Consider the following 19,404-nt stretch of genomic DNA (forward strand, 5'->3'; position numbering starts at 1 on the left):
GATCTAGGCAGAAGACTGACCTGCTGTCAAATACTGGGACAGACGAGTGCCAGAGAATTACAGAAGTCATATATATCTCCATAACTACAGAGGTGGGAGGGATAGCTCAGTGGTTTGAGCATTGGCCTCTTAAACTCAAGATTGTGAGCTCAAACCTTGAGGGGGCCATCTAGGGCAAAAATCTGTCTGGGGATTGGTCCTGCTTTAAGCAGGGGGTTGGACTAGATGACCTCCTGAGGTCCCTTCCAACCCTGATATTCTATGATTCTATACCCAGTCCTTAGGAATGGCACAGGAATGTTAGTTGTGTCTCTGAAACGTTAAGCCAGGTCAGGCTGAGCCAGTACTTGTTTAAGAGAGTTCCAGGGAAAAGCTATAGGGTGTTGCAGAAAGTAATCTTGGTGTTTCAGTAGATGGTGAGGTCTTCCCTCTGAGTGAACCAATGCCTCAGCAATCAGGGCCAGCCATGGTTCAAGAGGGGCTATTTAAATTAAGTGCCCTCTCTCCAAATGTTCATGGAGAGGAAACTGAGGGGGTACAACTCCTGCTACCTGCAAAGAAGGGAAGGAATGTGGTTTCCTTGGCACAACACCTCCTGCACTTCTCCTCTAGCATTCCCTCTGAAAGAGCAAAGAGGCAGGAAACTCCTTAGCATAGTTGGTTGGGTGACAGATGGGGAATGGCCTATGAGGCAATAGTGAAGATAGGATATTGTCTAGGTTTGCTATCTGGCTATCTAAAATCGGTCTGGTTTGTTTCTTCATTTATGAACAATGCATAAGGCTATGATTTTGTCATGGATATTTTTTAGTAAAAGTCAGGGATAGGTCACGGGCAATAAACACAAATTTATGGACGTCATGGTCTGTCTCAGACTTTTACTAGAAACATCCCTGACAAAATGAGGTCCAGCAGCAGCTGGGAGCTACAGCCACACCACACCCGCCCAGTGGTTGGGAGCTGGGGTGATCACCCCACCGCCCGCAGGGGTGGAGGAACTGGGGGGGGGGGGATCCTGCTGCCCACAGCGGCTGGGGAGCTCCAGGGTCCCCGTGGCAGCTGGAATATGCGGGGGGTGGAGGTGGAGAGGGCCTGGCGCCTGTGGCAACTGGAAACCTCTTGGATCCCCTGGGGAGCTGGGGGAGGATCTGGTGGCTAGGCTGCTGCAGGGCCCCAGTGTCATGGAGGTCTCTGGAAGTCACGAATTCTGTGACTTCTGCAACCTCCATGACATAACCGTAGCCTTAACAATGTACTCTGAACACGCGAGGAATAGGAAGCCTCAAGGAGGACCACATAGGGCTGTAAAGCCAATTCTTCTCTGCGCCACCTCCTGAATCCCTCTACCTACTTTCACTTCCCTAGTTCCCTTGGAGATGAAAACCATGGAAAGCAAGGAGATTCTGACCTCTGTATGTGTTTGTACCTTGGTAACACTACAGCCCTCTTCTCCTCACAACTATTTCTCCTACCACCTTTGGGTAAAATATACTCTGTATGTCTTGCATCCGACGAAGTGGGTATTCACCCATGAAAGCTCATGCTGCAAAACGTCTGTTAGTCTATAAGGTGCCACAGGATTCTTTGCTGCTCTGATACTCTGTATGTATGGAACGTTATAGGAACAAATTGGGAAAATTCTTTATCTGATGGATAATTAGGATTAGCTGAGGTGACTTTACTGCTGCCAGAACATGCATGCTTCTTGGCAGTGGTTTTCTATTTAATGTTTTAATGCTTTAAATGTGATACTTCGTTAAAAATATCAGCATTTTTTTCAACTAGGAAAACATTGTCAGATAACACTTCCTGTTTTCGGGAGGGTACATGCAGCTGTACAGAAGGATCTTCTGCTTCAGTGTGACACTTTGGGCTTTGTTCAGCTTGGAATGGAGATTACAAAAATATCCAGAAAAAACAATCAGTGGTTACATAGTGAGTGATGGACACAGTCATATTAATATAGATGGGAAACATTTACTAACTATTTTCAAAAAGATGTGCTCATGCCGACTACTAATGTCTACACAGAGGACCAGTGGGGTAGTGCTGATATTTATTCAGTTATTTATTTATTCTGAATACATATATATTACATCCAAATTTTTGGGTGCCCAATTTGAGACGCCTCGGTCCTGATTTTTCAAAGTACTTAGCATTATATGGCACTTTAAATGTTCAAAAAACAGCTCCCACTGACTTCAGTTGCAGCTGTGAGGACTCAGCACTTCTGTACCCCTGGAGTGTCAAGTTAGGTACTCAGGAAATGAAGAATGCACCGTTAGCGGCTACCTGTGAAAAGTTTGGTTCAAGTGAGCTGCCCAGCATTACACAGGAGTGGCTGAGGTATTGATAGAATCTAATTCTGCAGGGCAGCATTCAACTGCTTAAATAAACCATGAGACCATCCTCTTTTCTGTTCTTTCAGTCCCCTTTCTCACTCACTACACACTTTCCAACTACTGCAAGAAATAAGGCAGGAGTCCTACAGTCCACAGCCTCCTTCATTGCACAATCCTGATTCATCCCCAGGCTTGTCCATCCTGTGCACTGAATGAGGCAGGGGCCTCTGGAAAAAATGGTATGTGATCATGTAATTAAATATATGTGTCACAATGCACAGGCAACCTTAATTCTGGCATTTCATAGGCATGTGCTGACAGCAGAGGAGCTGTTGAGCTCAGCAGTCTTGGGTTCTATTCTAGGTAGGGTGACCAGACAGCAAGTGTGAAAAATCAGCATAGGAGTGGGGGATAATAGCAGCCCATATTTAAAAAGCCCCAAATATGACTATAAAATCGGGACATCTGGTCACCCTAGGTTCTGGAAGAGATTATTCGCTAGTGGTCACATATCCTTGTGCCCCTGCCACCTCTGGCCTATCCCTGTCCTACTCCTGTCCTTCCCAGTCTCCTTGCCTAGACAGTCTGTCTCCCACTCTGGGCTGCCCATTTGAGTCCCAGTCTTCCTCTCACCCAGTGCCCTGTCCTACTTTCCATCTCTGGGCAACTCATCCCAGTCTGTCCTCTAACTCCTTGTCCCAGTCTCCTGGCCCACCAGTCAGTTCAAGTCCCTTCCTCCAGGTTCCCCCTCAGATCTCAACTCCCAGGTCCAGTATCCATGTCCAGCCAGTTCCAGTCTTTCCCTATCTCAGTTTCTCATCTGATCTTAGCTTCTCATCAATCCCCATGGTCCAGGTCTTTTCCCTCTACATCTGAGTCATGCTATTCTTCCTCCACCCATAGTCTGGGCACAGCATGGGAGTTATTGTGAGCACAGGAAAAGCAGTCTCCTTGCTTATAGTTCCAGTGCCCAACACCATAGCAGCTGGGAGGAGCAAATTGCAAGGGAAGTCCTGCTTGGCTCCTGCAGCCCTAGGTTGGCGGATGCTCAGTGCAGACTGAATCCGCAGAGATCTTAGCTTCGAAGCTCTAACTAGTCCCTAATGAGTGTGTGAGATCTGAGATTTGCAAAGGCTTATAGCTCGACCAAATCTGGTCCCTTTTCCCCGGGATCTACAAAAGGCACATGCTTGGCACCAAGCAATAGTCCTGCCAAATTTCAAGCCTCTACTCAAAACCATGAAGGGGCTAAAGCTTCTCAAAGAAACAGCTATACAATTCTTTTAACGTGGGCAAAACAATGGATTTCCCCCTAATCTTGGAAGCAATTGAATCACTTTTACTGAACCTTAAAAAAAAAAACAGCCTGAGGCAGACACCCAGCATGGAAAATTTTGGCCTGAATAGTTGGAGTTTTGCAAAGTTATAAACAACTGAAAACTGGGTCTTATAACTGAAAGTGTCAGGCAAGCTTAACTTTAGATGGAGCTATTGGATCCTCCTATAAGGAGAGAAAGAGAGAGCTGGTCAAAACAGCATAAAAATGTTTGTGAACACTTCTACAATGATTTTTCCTCTTTATTTCATAACAATTTGAAATGTCAGTAAAAAAAATCATAAATAGATTGAGAAATTTCAGCCAGCTTCTATTATACATAAATAATGAGATTTTTGAGCCATCAAGCTGTACATATTACTTGCCTAATTAACCCTTTGATCGTATTTTTGTTACACTCATCCTCCTACCCACCTTCCTGCCTAATGTTTGTTACATGCTTTTGTTGTGACCTAAAATTAGGCCATGATCCTCCAAAGACTTTTTATGTGCTTTAACTCTAAGCGCATGTGTACATCTTTCCAAGACCAAAGCCACAGATTGTAAGCTCTTTAGGTCAGGGATCTTAGAATCATAGAAACAGAAGATTAGGGTTGAAAGAGACCTCAGGAGGTCATCTAGTCAACCCCTCTGCTCATAGCAGGACCAACCCCGACTAAATCATCCCAGCCAGGGCTTTGTCAAGCCGGGCCTTCAAAACCTCTAAGGATGGAGATTTCACCACTTCCCTAGGCAACCCATTCCAGTGCTTCACCATCCTCCTAGTGACATAGTTTTTTCCTAAATCCAATCTAGATCTCCTGCACTGCAACTTGAGACCATTACTCCTTGTTCTGTCATGCGCCACCACAGCCTAGCTCCATCCTCTTTGGAACCCCCCTTCAGGTAGTTGAAGGCTGCTATCAAATCCCCCCTCACTCTTCTCTTCTGCAGACTAAATAAGCCCAGTTCCCTCAGCCTCTCCTCATATTCATGTGCCCCAGCCCCCTAATCATTTTTGTTGCCCTCCGCTGGACTCTCTCCAATTTGTCCACATCCTTTCTGTAGTGGGGGGCCCAAAATTGGATGCAATACTCCAGATGCAGCTTCACCAGTGCCGAATAGAGGGGAATAATCACTTCCCTCGATCTGCTGGCAACACTCCTACTAATGCAGCCCAATATTCCATTAGCTTTCTTGGCAACAAGGGTACACTGTTGATTTATATCCAGCTTCTTGTCCACTGTAATCCCCATGTCCTTGTCTGCAGAACTGCCACTTAGCCAGGCGGTCCCCAGTCTGTAGCGGTGCATGGGATTCTTCCGTCCTAAGTGCAGGACTCTGCATTTGTCCTTGTTGAACCTCATCAGATTTCTTCCAATTTGTCTAGGTCACTCTGGACCCTGTCCTTACCCTCCAGTGTATCTACCTCTCCCCCCAGCTTAGTGTCATCCACAAACTCGCTGAGGGTGCAATCCATCCCATCATCCAGATCGTTAATGAAGATGTTGAACAAAACCAGTCCCAGGACCAACCCCTGGGGCACACCGCTTGATACCAACTGCCAACTAGACATCGAGACGTTGATCACTACCCGTTGAGCCCGACAATCTAGCCAGCTTTCTATCCACCACAGTCCATTCATCCAATCCATACTTCTTTAACTTGCTGGCAAGAATACTGTGGGAGACCATATCAAAAGCTTTGCTAAAGCCAAGGTATATCACATCCACCACTTTCCCCACATCCACAGAGCCAGTTATCTCATCATAGAAGGCAATCAGGTTGGTCAGGCATGACTTGCCCGTGATGAATCCATGTTGACTGTTCCTGATCATCTTCCTTGCCTACAGGTGCTTCAAAATGGATTCCTTGAGGACCTGCTCCATGATTTTTCCAGGGACTGAGGTGAGGCTGACCGGTCTGTAGTTCCCCGGGTTCACCTTTGCTTTTTTAAAAAGATGGACACTATATTTGCCTTTTTCCAATCGTCCATGACCTCCCCCGATCGCCACAAGTTTTCAAAGATAATGGCCAATGGCTCTGCAATCACATCAGCCGATTCCCTCGGATGCATTAGATCTGGACCCATGGACTTGTGCATGTCCAGGTTTTCTAAATAGTCCTTAACCTGTTCTTTCACCACTGAGGGCTTCTCACTTCTTCCTCATACTGTGCTGCTCAGTGCAGCAGTCTGGGAGCTGACCTTATCCATGAAGACCGAGGCAAAAAAAGCATTGAGTACTTCAGCTTTTTCCACATCATCTGTCACTAGGTTGCCTCCCCCATTCAATAAGGATCCCACACTTTCACCTTCTTGTCTTACTATGTGTTTATATAGCACCTAACAAAATGGGGGCCTGATCCTGCTAGAGTATTCTGGGTGCTGCTGCAACATGAACAATGAATAATAATGTCACTTTGGCTTAACAAAATGGGCTCTTCTGTTAGGGCTGGCCAAATTATTTACTGTGAATAAATTATCCAAGATATCCTTTCATTGTGTTTACAACTTGTTTGCAAGCCAATCCAGCTTTCTTGCAAACATGTTCATGAGTATTCACCAAAGAGTCTGGTGGAAGAATTTTCAGGCTATGGGTTGTTTACGGACTGTTCACTTTGTTTTTCATACTACTTTTGGTGTGTGATTTGAAACCTAAATCAGATGGTATTATTTCTGCCCCCTGACTGGAAGACTGAAACTTCTCAAACAAAGCGAATGGCAGGTGGAGGATAAAGAATATAAAGCTGATGTAAGATGAAGTTTCTGTCTTGCAGGAAATTGTGATATTTTGACATTTGTTTTCATCTTTAATCTGGATGACAGGTCTAAATATCAAAACATTGTTCAGAATAAAATTGATTCAGAAATATTGAAATGTTTCATTTTGAGTTAGGTTGACACTCATTTCTCGGTCTGCCTCAGCCACTATGGTGCCTTTTGGGAGATGTAGTTCTAAGCCCCTCCTGTATCCCTTCTTCTCTATGGGCCCTACTCTTGCCTGGACTACACCTCCCAGGATGCACCTAAGTTGCTCCCTGTGCCTGAGCTGCTGCTGTGCCTCATGGAAGATAGAGTTTCATTTTGATTTTCCCAACAGAAAATTCCACCAAAATTGATCCTTTCATGCAGAAAGTTTTGATGTTAACGAAACTGAATTTTTCAATGGAAAAAGTTTAATTCAAAACATTTAGAACAGTCCTACTCGAATACAAGATGGATATTCACACAAGAAGAAGGACATTCATACAGAGAATAGCCACTCCCCAAACATCCGTGTGAAGAAACAAAAAATTGTATGGATGTTCACAAATGAATGGGGCAAAAACAGGGGTCAACCAATCAGCCACTCACAATTTGAATGAATATTTGTGGACATTATATTGAACCTGGTCTGTCAGTTATCTTGCACAGCAAGTGGCCTAATTGCACACACCCTCTATATACACACCTCCTGTTCAAACAAGACTAACCTTAGCTGGGATTTCCATAACACACCCACTCTGTGAAGTTACTGGATCCGTTCTCTCTTCCACACACTTTATTGCTTGCAGCAGGGTTGTAGCTGTGTTGGTCCCAGGATATTAGGGAGACAAGGTGGGTGAGGTAATATCTGCTATTGGACCACCTTCTGCTGGTGAAAGTGTGAAGCTTTTGAGCTTACACAGACCTGAAGAAGAGCTCTGTGTAAGCTCAAAAGCTTGTTTCTTTCACAGGCAGAAGATGGTCCAATAAAAGCCATTACCTCCCCCACCTTACAATCTGTGGCTCTGCCTCTCTAATGCACTTTATTAGAAGCTTTGTTTGCATATGAACATTATGAGGAGTTGCTACTGAGCATGCTCAGTCACTAATTTTAAAAGTTAGGCATCTGAGCTGTTTAAAATGATTTCTTGCATAAAGTAGAAAAGGGGCTTAGTGTGTTTTAGAAACTAATCCCCTCCAGAAATGCTTTAAAATTAATCCAATTACTTTCTCTAGAGCCATATAGAAAAGTTTGGAGTCAGTTTAAAAAATTGATTTATGTTGCAGTTCTGTAATTCTAAAACATCTTGGCCAGTTTTAACCCTTCCATTGCTCTGCTCCAGAATTTGTACCAATGGGGTATCAATTATTTCAGACACCAGTTGTGGGGCCTAGAATTGTGTTTCTCAAACCTTTCCTTTTCAAATCTGTTCCAATGTCTTGTAATTGAAGTGGATTGAAAGCAAAGTGGTTTATGTGTAATTTGTATGTTCATGCTGGTAGCAAAATGCCTTTGCTATAAATATTGTTTAAGTTATATACAATATACGGTGTGTTTCTATGAGTAGTAATAGTGTCGTGCTCTTCCATAGTGCTTTCTATGCAAGGATCTCAAGACCTTCATAAACAATTTGTTGGCACTCTGTCTTTCCAAATAAATAGAAATGTGGGTTAGGTTACCTTGGCCAGATCCTCAGCTGGTGTAAACAAGCAAAGCTCCACTGAAGTTTAAGAAACTGCACCACTTTACACCAGCTTAGGAGCTGTCTCTCTCTGCCTGGCCTAATATATAGAAGACACTAGACTTGTCCAATATCTTTAAATGAATAAATAAAATGACATTTTTTATTAAAGCAGTCCAGATCTACATGTATGAATTACTCCAATGCTTTCTTATGAGTGCACCCAGAACAACAGTTTGGGGCTTGCAGACTTCCTAATCAATCTGAGAAAGTTTAAGCAATGTGGCCATGTGATAGAGCTCCTCTCCCTCTCCTAGGGCAGGGGTTCTCAACCTTTTTCTTCTGAGCCTCCCAACATGCTATAAAAACTCCACGCCCCACCTGGGCCACAACAACTGGGTTTCTGCATATAAAAGCCAGGGCCGGCGTTAAGGGGTAGCAAGCAGCACAATTGCCTGAGGCCCCATGCCACAGGGGCCCCCATGAAGCTACATTGATCAGGCTTCAGCTTCAGCCCCGGGTGACAGGGCTCAGGCTCAGGGACCTGGGCTTCAGCCCCATGCTGTGGGGCTTTGGCTTTCTGCTCTGGGCCTCAGCAAGTCTAATGCTGGCCCTGTTTGGAGGCTCCCCTGAAACCAGCTTACGGCCCCTAGGAGGTCCCGGACCCCTGGCTGAGAACCACTGTCTTAGGCAGAGGTGGGCAAACTGCAGCCCGCGGGCCACATTCGGCCCACAGGATCATCCTGTCTGGCCCTTGAGCTTTCGGTTGGGGAGGCTCGCCCCTGGCCCCTCCCCTGCTGTCCCCCAGCCCCTGCAGCCTCAGCTCGCTGTGCTGCCAGTGCTCTGGGTGGCAGGGCTGCGAGCTCCTGCCGGGCAGCGCGGCTGCGAGAGCCGCCGGCCTGCCCCAGTTCTCTAGACTGTGTGGCAGTGTGGCTGGCTCCGGCCGGGCGGCGCGGCTGCCAGTCCTGGTGCTCTGAGTGGCATGGTAAGGGGGTGGAGAGCGGGGGGGTTGGATAAGGGGCAGGGAGTCCCAGGGCAGTCAGGGGACAGGGAGAAGGGGTGGTTTTATAGACGTGGGTGTCCTGGGGGGGCCTTTTAGGGGTGGGGGTGTGGATAGGGGTCAGGGCTGTCAGGGGATAGGGAGCGGGGTTGGATGGGAGGGGTTCTGGGGGCAGTTAGGGGTGGAGGGTCCTGGGAGGGCGTGGTCAGGGGACAAGGAGCAGGGGGGGTTGGATGGGTTGGGGGTTTTGAGGGGGGCAGTTTGAGGGCGGGAAGTGGGAGGGGGGCGGATAGGGGGCGGGGGCCAGGCTGTTTGGGGAGGCACAGCCTTCCCTACCCAGCCCTCCATACAGTTTCGGAAACCCACTGTGGCCCTCAAGCCAAAAAGTTTGCTCATTCCTGGTCTTAGGGTAAGTCTGCACTGCAATTAGACACCCACAGCTGGCTGTGCCAGCTGACTCAGGCTAGTGGGGCTTGGGTTAAGGGGTTGTTTAATTGCTGGTGCCCGGGATCTAGGACCCTGCAACGTGGGAGGATCCCAGAACCCAGACTGCAGCCCAAGCCCAAGTGTCTACACCACAATTAAGTAGCCTTGCAGCCCGAGTCGGCTAGCACTGGCCAGCCCTGGGTGATTCCTTTTCCTTTCTGGACAGTTAGAATCTCATTTTGTGGGGACATCGGGGCGAGCTCCAGCAGCACGGCAGCAATGCAGAGCTCCAGCAGAGAAAGAGGGACCCGCAGAATGCAAAGACCTACGAAGGTCTAGGACCCCAGACAAGCCTACCAAAAATCGGAAGATGAGGAAGGGTTTGTGGAGGCGAGGCAGGGCGCAGCGCGCTACATAACTGCTTTCCCGAGCCCAGGACAGGGGTAGAGCAGTCGGTAAAGTGCTTAACCATGTTAACTTTTAGAGAACTCCACGAAGCTCTCCTGCGTTAATCGACTATCTCCTTCAGTGCCCGCCCTCACGGTATATCGCCGGATACTCTGCATCTAAGTAAGGGAAGAACGCCCCCCCCCAGAAGTTAAAGGAAAACAATCCTCTGTTGACTCTTTTACATGTCACATCATCTGCTGAAATGCTGCTGGCAGATAGACGCGCTGCAGCACTCAACACAAACATCCTCCCACCCCCCCCCGGGGGTGGTGGATGGGTGGTACACTGCTACCCGTCGCCTATTGGCACATGGGGCAGCAAAAAAACTGGTAACCATAACAACCATACCAACTTTGCTTGGGACAGGCGATCAAGGTCAGCGTCTCTCTCTTTTTTTTGGTAGATGGTGCAGTATGGCTGGTAACCGTCCTCATCATTGCAACACAGGGGCTGCTCCATCAGCCCCCCCCCCCTTCATTAAAGAAAAGATTCAATTTCCCCTGGACCCTGATGGGATGATCCTCCTCCTCCTCCCCTCCCCTAATGTCATCATTGCAGCTGGAGGCTTCCTTCCACTCATTTCTCACAAACGACTACCTGTGTCTTATTCATGCATTCTATATTACTTCATCACACAAGTGGGGACAATGGTATATTGAACCCAGGAAGGGGCTGGGGGATGAACAGCTGTGACTTGTGTATGTTCTGCAGGACCGCTGCAGGACAGAGGACTCAAACAAGTCCCAATCCCAGTCCCATCCATAAACTGTGTACTTAAAATAAAAAAACTTTGCTGTTAAGTACTGTTTTTCCGCCATTTTTCACTGAAGACTTTGTTTGAATGGGTGTGTGGGGACCTTTCCCAGGGTACAGACACGGGGGCCATCAGCAGCGCGTCACACACATAGTGAAAGTCATGAATAAAGAAACCTCCTCTCAGTAACAGTGTGACATGTTTTTTTTTTTTTTGTGCAAGGCTGGTATTTAAACAGTTCCTTGTCGCTGTCCCAGGCGCCTGTATAGGGCTTCATGAGCAAAGTGCATTAGCGGGCAGGCTGGGACCAAGGATCACTATAGGCAAATGCACATCCACAACAGTTATTTTGTGTGTCGGGAAAAAAACCTTCCAGAGCAGGCGCCTGAGCAGCCAGAATGGTCCCCAGTGCTTGCAGAACCATTGGAAAAGTAGCCCAATTCTCAGCTGCTGAAATGTGGAAGAGTGGGGCGAGTGCGAGAGAGGAGAAAACGGCGAAGGATCGGCTCCCATGCCATGCTTGTGCTGTGGTAGTCTTGTAGTGTAGACAAGGCCTAACTGCAGTTTAAACATACTGTTATAGACCTTGTGGGGCACATTTAGCACTCAGTTACAGTAGTGTAAATCCAATGTGACTCCAATATCTAGATAGGAATAATAGTAACATTTGAGAAGAATAGAATTTGTCCCCAGGCTTTCAGAAGCAGTAAGTGCTCCTCAGAGGTGGATAAACACTAAACAGCTAACAAATACTGGACAATTTGTTCTGCAGTTTAGAGTCCGTGGTCCATTCTTGTATAAGCTTATGCTGAGAGCTAACTCCTGCTGTTCAGTGGGACCAGGTTTTGGCCCTTAGGAAATCAATGTAATAGAGAGAAATAGAATAATTCAGCCACGCTACTTATAGAAACTGCAACTGAATGGGCTAAAAGCCACATTTCCCTGATTAAAATGGAGAGAAATGATTTAGCTATTTCTAGTCTATGACATTAGCTGTATTTATTCCTGCAGTTCAGCCAAGGGGAAGGTTTGATTCAGTGCCCAGCAGCGCATTAACTCACATGAACAAGGCAAGTCAGTGTTTACTTCACAATATCTTAGTGTGAATCACTAATATCCTGTATAAATATTGCAATCTACTTTTCTTTCTCCCAACAAGCTTTTTATTCCCACTATGTCTACATTCTAGATATGGCTGACATTTAAACCGAAGATTTCCAAAGTTTTTAATGGCAGAAGTAATTAATCTAATTGATGGAGTAACTAATTTTTGTCAACAGTCAGCCATTTTTGATCTAAGAATACACAAAAGGTGCAGATTGTAGAGCATTTGCAATGGCGAGCAATTACACACCCAAACAGCCCTCTGGAAATCAATAGCACTACTTATGGATGTGCTCAGCAATATGAGCAAAATCTCCACAATCTGGCCCAGAAAGCTGGAATCTCTGGATATTTTACATAGCCGCTATAATTTACGAACAGCGGGACGGACCTCAGTGCAGTTTTGGGCTGCAGCATTTTATCTTGGCTGAAAAACACAATCTGCATCTTCTAGATTGCAAACACTTTGAGGCAGAGACAATCTTTTTGTTATCTTTATTCTGTCTCTAGCATAATGGGCTCCTGGCCATGACTAATCACTACACTGTGTTAAATTAGATTGGTGGAGTTGTATTAGATGTGTGGAAGTCTTATGAAGTTAGGTACCACCACAAAAACCTGCATTTTACAATAGAAACCGTGACAGACAATGGAAGGCACCTCTCTAGAAGACTCCATTGATTCAGGGAAGTTTTATGGCTTGTGTTATACAGGAGCTCAGATTAGATTATTACAGAGGTTGTTTATGGCTTTATAATCTATGAATGACTGTGTCCCATTACTGAAGAAACATCAGAAAAGTACAGTTTCATGGACTGGCTCGTTCACTGAGGTTTTGAATGAGAAACTAAGGTGGGGGTGGGAGTTGGGTCTGATTAAATAAACATGGTGGATACAGCCATTGGAGAACAGGAGAGCCATGCTTACAGGAGAGAAAGCTACTGACAACTGAAAGCAAAATAGCTTCTCATAATTTACTGTAGGGAAAAAAAAACCCAAGTAGATAACAGTTCACATAGATTAAGTAGTGATCTGGGAAGCAGATGCAAGGCAAAGTATTTGGGCGTATCCTGGCCTTCTGGAAAATAACATTTTGGTCTGGATCAGGTAGGGAAAGAAGCCTGATTTTCCAGTGTCCTGAACCTTCTGTAGTCATTTACACCTGTGAAAAATGGGTGTAAAATATGATCCAATCAGTGCTTGTCTATACACAGTGATGCACTGGTTCAATTTAAGGTATGATTTTAAATTAATTTAATTAAACCAGTGCAAAAGCTGTGTGGACACTGATTTTGCTGTAATCCAGAACTTTTTTGGTTTACCTTAAATTGATTATGAAGATGTTTAAACTGAACTGAAATAAGACACTCTTAATCTGAAATAAGAGTGTCCCCACAGGGGCTTGCACCAATTTAACTAATCCAGTTGAATTAAACAGAGTCAAGTTGGTGTGTACACAAGGCCTCAGAATGGTAGCTTTTTACTGCCGCTGTGCACTGCTGTTCATGACCACACAAAGGCAATGGAAAATTAGGCCCTTGGCTGTTGAACTATAGAAGAAAATCTATTTACAAAAGTAAACTACCTTGTATTAGATAAGCCTGTGCTTCCATCTGGAGGTTCTAAGAATGGATGATGCAAACATCTTCTTCGAAAGAAAATACAACACATCCCTTTTTGGGCTGGATGTGCATGACTTAACAGAAGAGAATGCCATCCAAACAGGATAAGCAGAAGACAGCTTGAAGATAGATAAAACCAATGTGGAATAAGAAGCACAGAGAGAGCTGCCTTGTTAAAAATAATTTAGTTTAATTGCCAGTGAATGGAGTGTAACGAAGTTACTTCCCAGCTATATCAAGACAAACAGACCCGGCTCAGCTACATTAAAAACAATGTCATCTTCATTCATTTTGTTGGACAGCTGTGAGGGTTGGGGCGTCTATGCACAACCTTGTGTTGGAAACGGTGCAGAGACACAAGGCTGCAGGTAGACCCAGGCGCTCAGGGAAGGAATGTGCTTCAAGCAGGCACGGGCTCGCCCTGGTGAACATCCTTTAGGAAGATGCCACTTGTTCTGTTAGAGTGCTGGGAAGGCTAGCACAAAGAGGGGGGTATGATAGCCCCACCTCCTCCCTTGCCCCTTGGTAGTGGTGTATATTCCTGGGAGAACAGGAAGGGATTAGTTCCTATGCTGCTCTGGCCATAGGTTCTACCAGGAAGGGAAGTCTACTTCCATCCCTTCTTACCGACTGTGACCTGTGCAAGGGCCGTGGACAGTCTTGCTCAGTATATCAAGCAACCTGCATTGCGCGGTATGGAGCTGGACTGGGTTCTGCCCAACTCTCCTCTCGTGACTCCTATCCTTGGACTCTGATGTCCTGGCTCACTAAAACGTGGTTCAACTTTCCAAGCCAGAGACACTAAAGTGAGCAAAACCACTGTGGCGCTCGGATGCTTGAGATACTTATTGTTGCCCCTTCTCCTGACCCCAGTCTCCTGATAACAGCGTTGCCCCTCTACCAAGCAGTAGCATGTTGGCTTCCCAGTGGAGGAGAAAATCAATGAAGTGATATCTTCTAAGTGTAACTGTAACTGCTTTATTTACACATATATCAGACTTTCCCTTCTTATATTCCTCTCTTTCAGGAATCTCATCCTAACACCAATGCCCAGTTCTCAGGGAGTAATTCTACCTGAAGAACCAGCTTGAGTCTAATCCAGGTTATTGGGCTCAGTACAAGGGTGAATGAGTGGGCATTAAGTGGCCTGTGATGTGCAGGAGGTCAGAGTAGATGGTCTTGTGGTCCTTTCTGGCCTTAAACTCCATGACTATGTCTACACCATGGGTGCTACAGCCACACAACTACAATGTTACAGCTATACTGCTGTAGCACCTTAGTGTAGACTCTTTCTACAGCGATAGAAGGAGTTTTTCAGTCGATGCAGGAACTCCACCTCCCTGAGCGGAAGTAGCTAGGTTGACAGAAGAATTCTTCCATAGACTTAACTGTGTCTCCCCCAGGGAGTAGGTTGGCTTAATGACAGCACTCAGCGGTGTTAATTTATCACACCCAAAAGCAACATACCTATCTCGACCTAAGTTTTAAGTGTAGACCAGGCCTATGACTCTAACTGGACACCAAGGCAGAGAACAAACTCTCCGTCTCCTGGCACATAACCTTATATATAAAACCCCAAAACTAATACCACCATGAGCATGTCTTCCAAGTCTAAAAATGTGCTCAAGTACTAAGACAAGAACTTGGGAGATGGTGTTTAACAGCGCCACCTGGTGACACCTCCCATAACTATAACCATAGTGAGCAGAACCATACTTGGGACCCTTTCAACTCCCAAATCTGACAGATCTACAGCTGCTTGTTGTTAAAACTAGATTATTCCTAGTCTAATGTCTCTTTTGAAGGCAGCTGTCACTTTTAAGGCGGTTTTAACATTTGGGTGAAATTCTAATCCCACTGAAGTCAATGACAAAACTCCAGTTGACTTCAATGGAGCCAGGATTTTATCATTTGGGTCCAATTCCTGCCCAGTATAATTCCATTGACTTTGTTGTCAGGCCCTTTATTCATTCACAGCTTTCCTAAAGTCATTTTAAATATATCATGAAATCTTCTATTTTCATTTATTTCTGACTTCACTATTTTGAAGCATTTTGAAATATCAGGTAAGGTGCCAGGCTGTTGGAAATGGCTGAACTTGGAAACAATATTGATCATTATGTCAAATGGAAAAGTTATCGTACTGCTAATCAACAAAGACCCCTCTGACTTTAAACTTTCTCTGGGAATAAAAGACTATGCTGACAAATGACAACCAATATTCAGCTGCCACATTATACAACTAGTTACTTTCAACTGCAATAACTCTTTATATGCATACGCTATGACTCAACAGCAGATGAATACATACACCCTCCTTGTACTTATTTCCACATTCAGTTCCGTAGAATTGGCTACCCATCCAAGCTGTCGACATCTGGAAGCAATTATGAAATTTGTCTGTTATACAGCAGTCACTTTCCCAGGGAAAACAGACAGTGCCCAGCCTCTGTTTGCTTAGCTAAGTCACAGAACTATTCGGTCCATTTCTTTTGCAAGATTCTTTTAATTGTTCCTTCCTTAGTATTCTTCCAGCACAGCTCCTAAACTGGAACAACTAGAACATTGTGTCAGAGCCCACGCCCAAATCTACAGTAGAACTAACAGAAACAATGCCAGCTGAATTAACTATAATCAAGGGTGATAGGCTAATTCTCAACCTTATTGAGCTAATCGTTTATGTAAGTATTTGCATGGCCCTTTACATGGTAATATATGAGGGCCTTCCAAGAATCTTAAAAAAATTAATGTTTGCAAAATCCATGTTGTACTTTGTGCTTTCAGTGTTCATTTGTTCACCTTATAAGACAAAGTCAATCTTGGCAGCACAGCACGTATAAGCATCCCTGTAATAATCTGTTGTACGTATGTGATTCCGTAAAACAGGTAAATAATCCTGAGTTCTAGTTCTAGCTGGGAATTAGAGACTCATAATAAAGCGTGCTGTGAAAATGACTAGGAAAATGCTTTCATAATATTATGAGTTAAGCGATGAGACCCATGCCACCGCAAAATCAAAATAGTGTTAAATCACATTGTAAGACTACAGCTAGGATTTACAATATATTTAACATTTGTACTCGATCAGGTAAAGAGTAACAAGATCATAAATGTAAAAAAGCAGGGATAATTCCTAGGGCTCTGTGGTATGTCAACACTGCAATAAATCACCTGTGGCTGGCCCCTGTCAGCTAACTTGGGCTGGCGGGGAGTGGGGGTTGGGCTGCAGGGCTATAAAATTGCAGTTTAGACATTTGGGCTCAGGCTGGACGTTGGGCTCTGGGACTTTTCCCCCTAGCATGGTCCCAGAGGCCAGGGTTCAGTAGCTGGCAGCTTGTTCTGAATCCTTACTGATAAGATCCCCATAAACACCTTTTGTAAGAACAGAGGCGTTAACCCTGGCAGTTGAATGGCAGCTCAGATAATCACATTCTGCCTCCTAAAACATAAGGCCAATTTTAACTGGATACATTGTTCATTCCTGATCTGAGCCAGTGTGTAGTTATCAACAGCTCCCATCTTCTACAGCAGAGAGGGCTCCATTATATAGCGGTGGGAGAAATCCTTCATCTATTATCCTATACACAATGGTCATGTGAGACTTTAAAATTAATGTTTGTAAAGTGAGATCCTTTGATGGGAGTCGAATAGAACTATTCATTTATTACAAGACAGAAATAACTTTTCAGATATCTTGATAAATTTCTGCATACCATATGTTTCTAGGCCTTATTTGACAGCACCTACATTCCCTCTGCATAATGGAAAATCAAGTCAACAAAGATCAAATAGGGTTGAGTCTGACTATTCAGAAACAGAAGTTAAAGTCCAGGCAAATGCAGTAGACTAAATTCATCCTTAGTGTAACTTCACTCACTTTCAGTTCAGTTCCTTTACACCAGGCTTAAATTTGGCCAACAGTCTGACCCCTGAGTATGGTGCAAGCTATGAAATATTTTGTTTGATGTGCTTCCCAAATTGGGGTTTGCCCTCCCAGAGGAGTTGCCATGTCAGGCCATTTGGCATGTATGTATGCCGAGTCCAATGAACCCGTGGCAAGAGCCATGTGTCTCATAAAATGGGTATAGTGCTGGGAATTAGAACCTCGGGCGGGATTTGGAGAGTTTCTCCTGCCTGAGACAGGATGGATAGGATGTCAGGAGAGCTCCTGGATTTTCCTCATGGCTCTGGAACTCATCTTAGGTTGTTGATGCACTGATGAGGTTATCCCTTCACCCCTTTGCTCGGATGTCAGCAAAAATGCTCTTTGGGAAATGGCAGTGAGTGTGTTTCACGCACGCGTGTGCCCGCAGGAATGGGTGGGGCAAGATATGGGGAAGCCTGGCCGAAAAATGCCAGACAGGATACTTTCCTGCAAAAGCAATTTTCAAACCCATGTAGTTGATGTGGTATGTCTCTAGATCTAGCACAGCAAGCAGAAGTAGAAACTTCCCCATACTCCACTACCAATGTGCCTCACCCTCATCCAGAAGGACCACATCTTTCAGAGAGAGCACATCGGTCGGTTTATATGCCAATTTAGCCGTTCATCTAAGTAAATTATGATCAGATTTAAAAGCATATAATTACACTGAACCCCATCACAGCTAATGAAGGTATTTCTAAGGGGCAGATGCGGACATCTTAACCTGAAATCAACAGGATCCCAGCCCAGCAGAGTAATGTAATGCACACTGAGTAGGATGTCAGAATCTGGCCTTTTACATAGTAACATTTTACAAAATACCTACAAAAACACCCCTGGCCATACACATTCAAGTCTAAAAATACGGGGTTTTCTTACCATATTTCTGCTAAAAAGCAGCCTAGGACGGAAGATACAGACTAGCCTTCAACCTGATTTTTTTTGGCGCACCACCTAAGGTGGATGTGCCAGCCCAGATTTTGTTACTCTCCACTCTGAAATTCTTTGCATAGCGGAGTCGGAGACAATCAGATCTTTCACAATTCTTTCAAAGGAAAAACAAATTCCTCCAGCTGAATGCAGCGGGGTTTACTGCAGGGAGCCCCGCTCTATCCCGAACGCATGCGGAGCTCCCCTGCCTCTGCCCAGAGATGATTCTGCAGCCCCGAGCTCGTGAGAAATCAAGTCACCGGTGACTCGTTCTTGCCGCCCCCTGTCTCCCGCGGCAGCCTCCCGGGGGCGATGGGAAAGAGAGGATGGTCTTACCCAGCTCTCCCTGCGCTTGTTTTCCTCTCCTTCACCGGCTGCGGCTGCTGCTGCTGCTGCTGGCAGGGGCGGCAAAGATCATCCTCTCCCTGCTTCCCGTGCGTGCCCGGGGCAGCTCCGGACAGGCGGCCACAGCCCAGCTGGTCCCAGGCGCGGTGCAGGCGGAGATCGGCTCCTGTCACTGCCCAGCGTCCCACGTGGAAGGAGCCGCACCCCGCCCCGCTCTCCCCCTGCCGATCGGCCCCCGGGCCCCACGCAGGGCGGGTCCTGCCAGCCCAGCGCCAGCTGCGCGCCGGGCAGCTCCGGAGAAGCGTGTGCAGGGACCCAGGCACCGCCCAGCAGCCCCGGGGCAGCCGGTCCCTGCCCTGCGGCCAAACGGCCGGGGCCCCGCGGCAGCAGGCGGAGGAGAGACCTCGGCCCCCACCCTCCGGCCCCGAGCCCGGGAAGGGAGGGGAGGGGAGGCGGCGGGGAAGGGAGATGGTGGGAGGGGAGAGTGGGTGAGCGGGAAGGGAGATGGTGGATGAGGAGGGGAGGGTGGGTGAAAGAGGAGGGGAGAGTGGGGGAGGGGGGGATGGTGGAAGAGGTGGGGAAGGTGGGTGAGGGGTAAGGGAGATATAGGGAGGGTGGGTGAGGGGGAAGGGAGATGGTGGATGAGGAGGGGAGAGGAGGAGGATGGTGGAAGAGGTGGGGAAGGTGGGTGATGGGGAAGGGAGATATGGGGAGGGTGGATGAGGGGGAAGGGAGATGGTGGAAGGGGAGGGGAGGGGAGGGT

General features: G+C 46.2%; 1 protein-coding gene across 1 annotated transcript in view; it reads right to left on the minus strand.

Moving 5' to 3' along the window:
- The window catches only part of LOC120403896 (inverted formin-2-like), a 42,262-nt gene extending 23,274 nt beyond the window's left edge, over window positions 1–18,988 (minus strand). The window contains exon 1 of the mRNA XM_039535824.1: window positions 18,633–18,988. The gene's annotated coding sequence lies outside the window, so the exon portion shown is untranslated. The remainder of the gene's footprint in view (window positions 1–18,632) is intronic.
- Window positions 18,989–19,404: the final 416 nt, after the last annotated feature.

Source organism: Mauremys reevesii, linkage group 4 (assembly GCF_016161935.1).
Source record: "Mauremys reevesii isolate NIE-2019 linkage group 4, ASM1616193v1, whole genome shotgun sequence".
Classification (NCBI taxonomy): domain Eukaryota; kingdom Metazoa; phylum Chordata; order Testudines; family Geoemydidae; genus Mauremys; species Mauremys reevesii.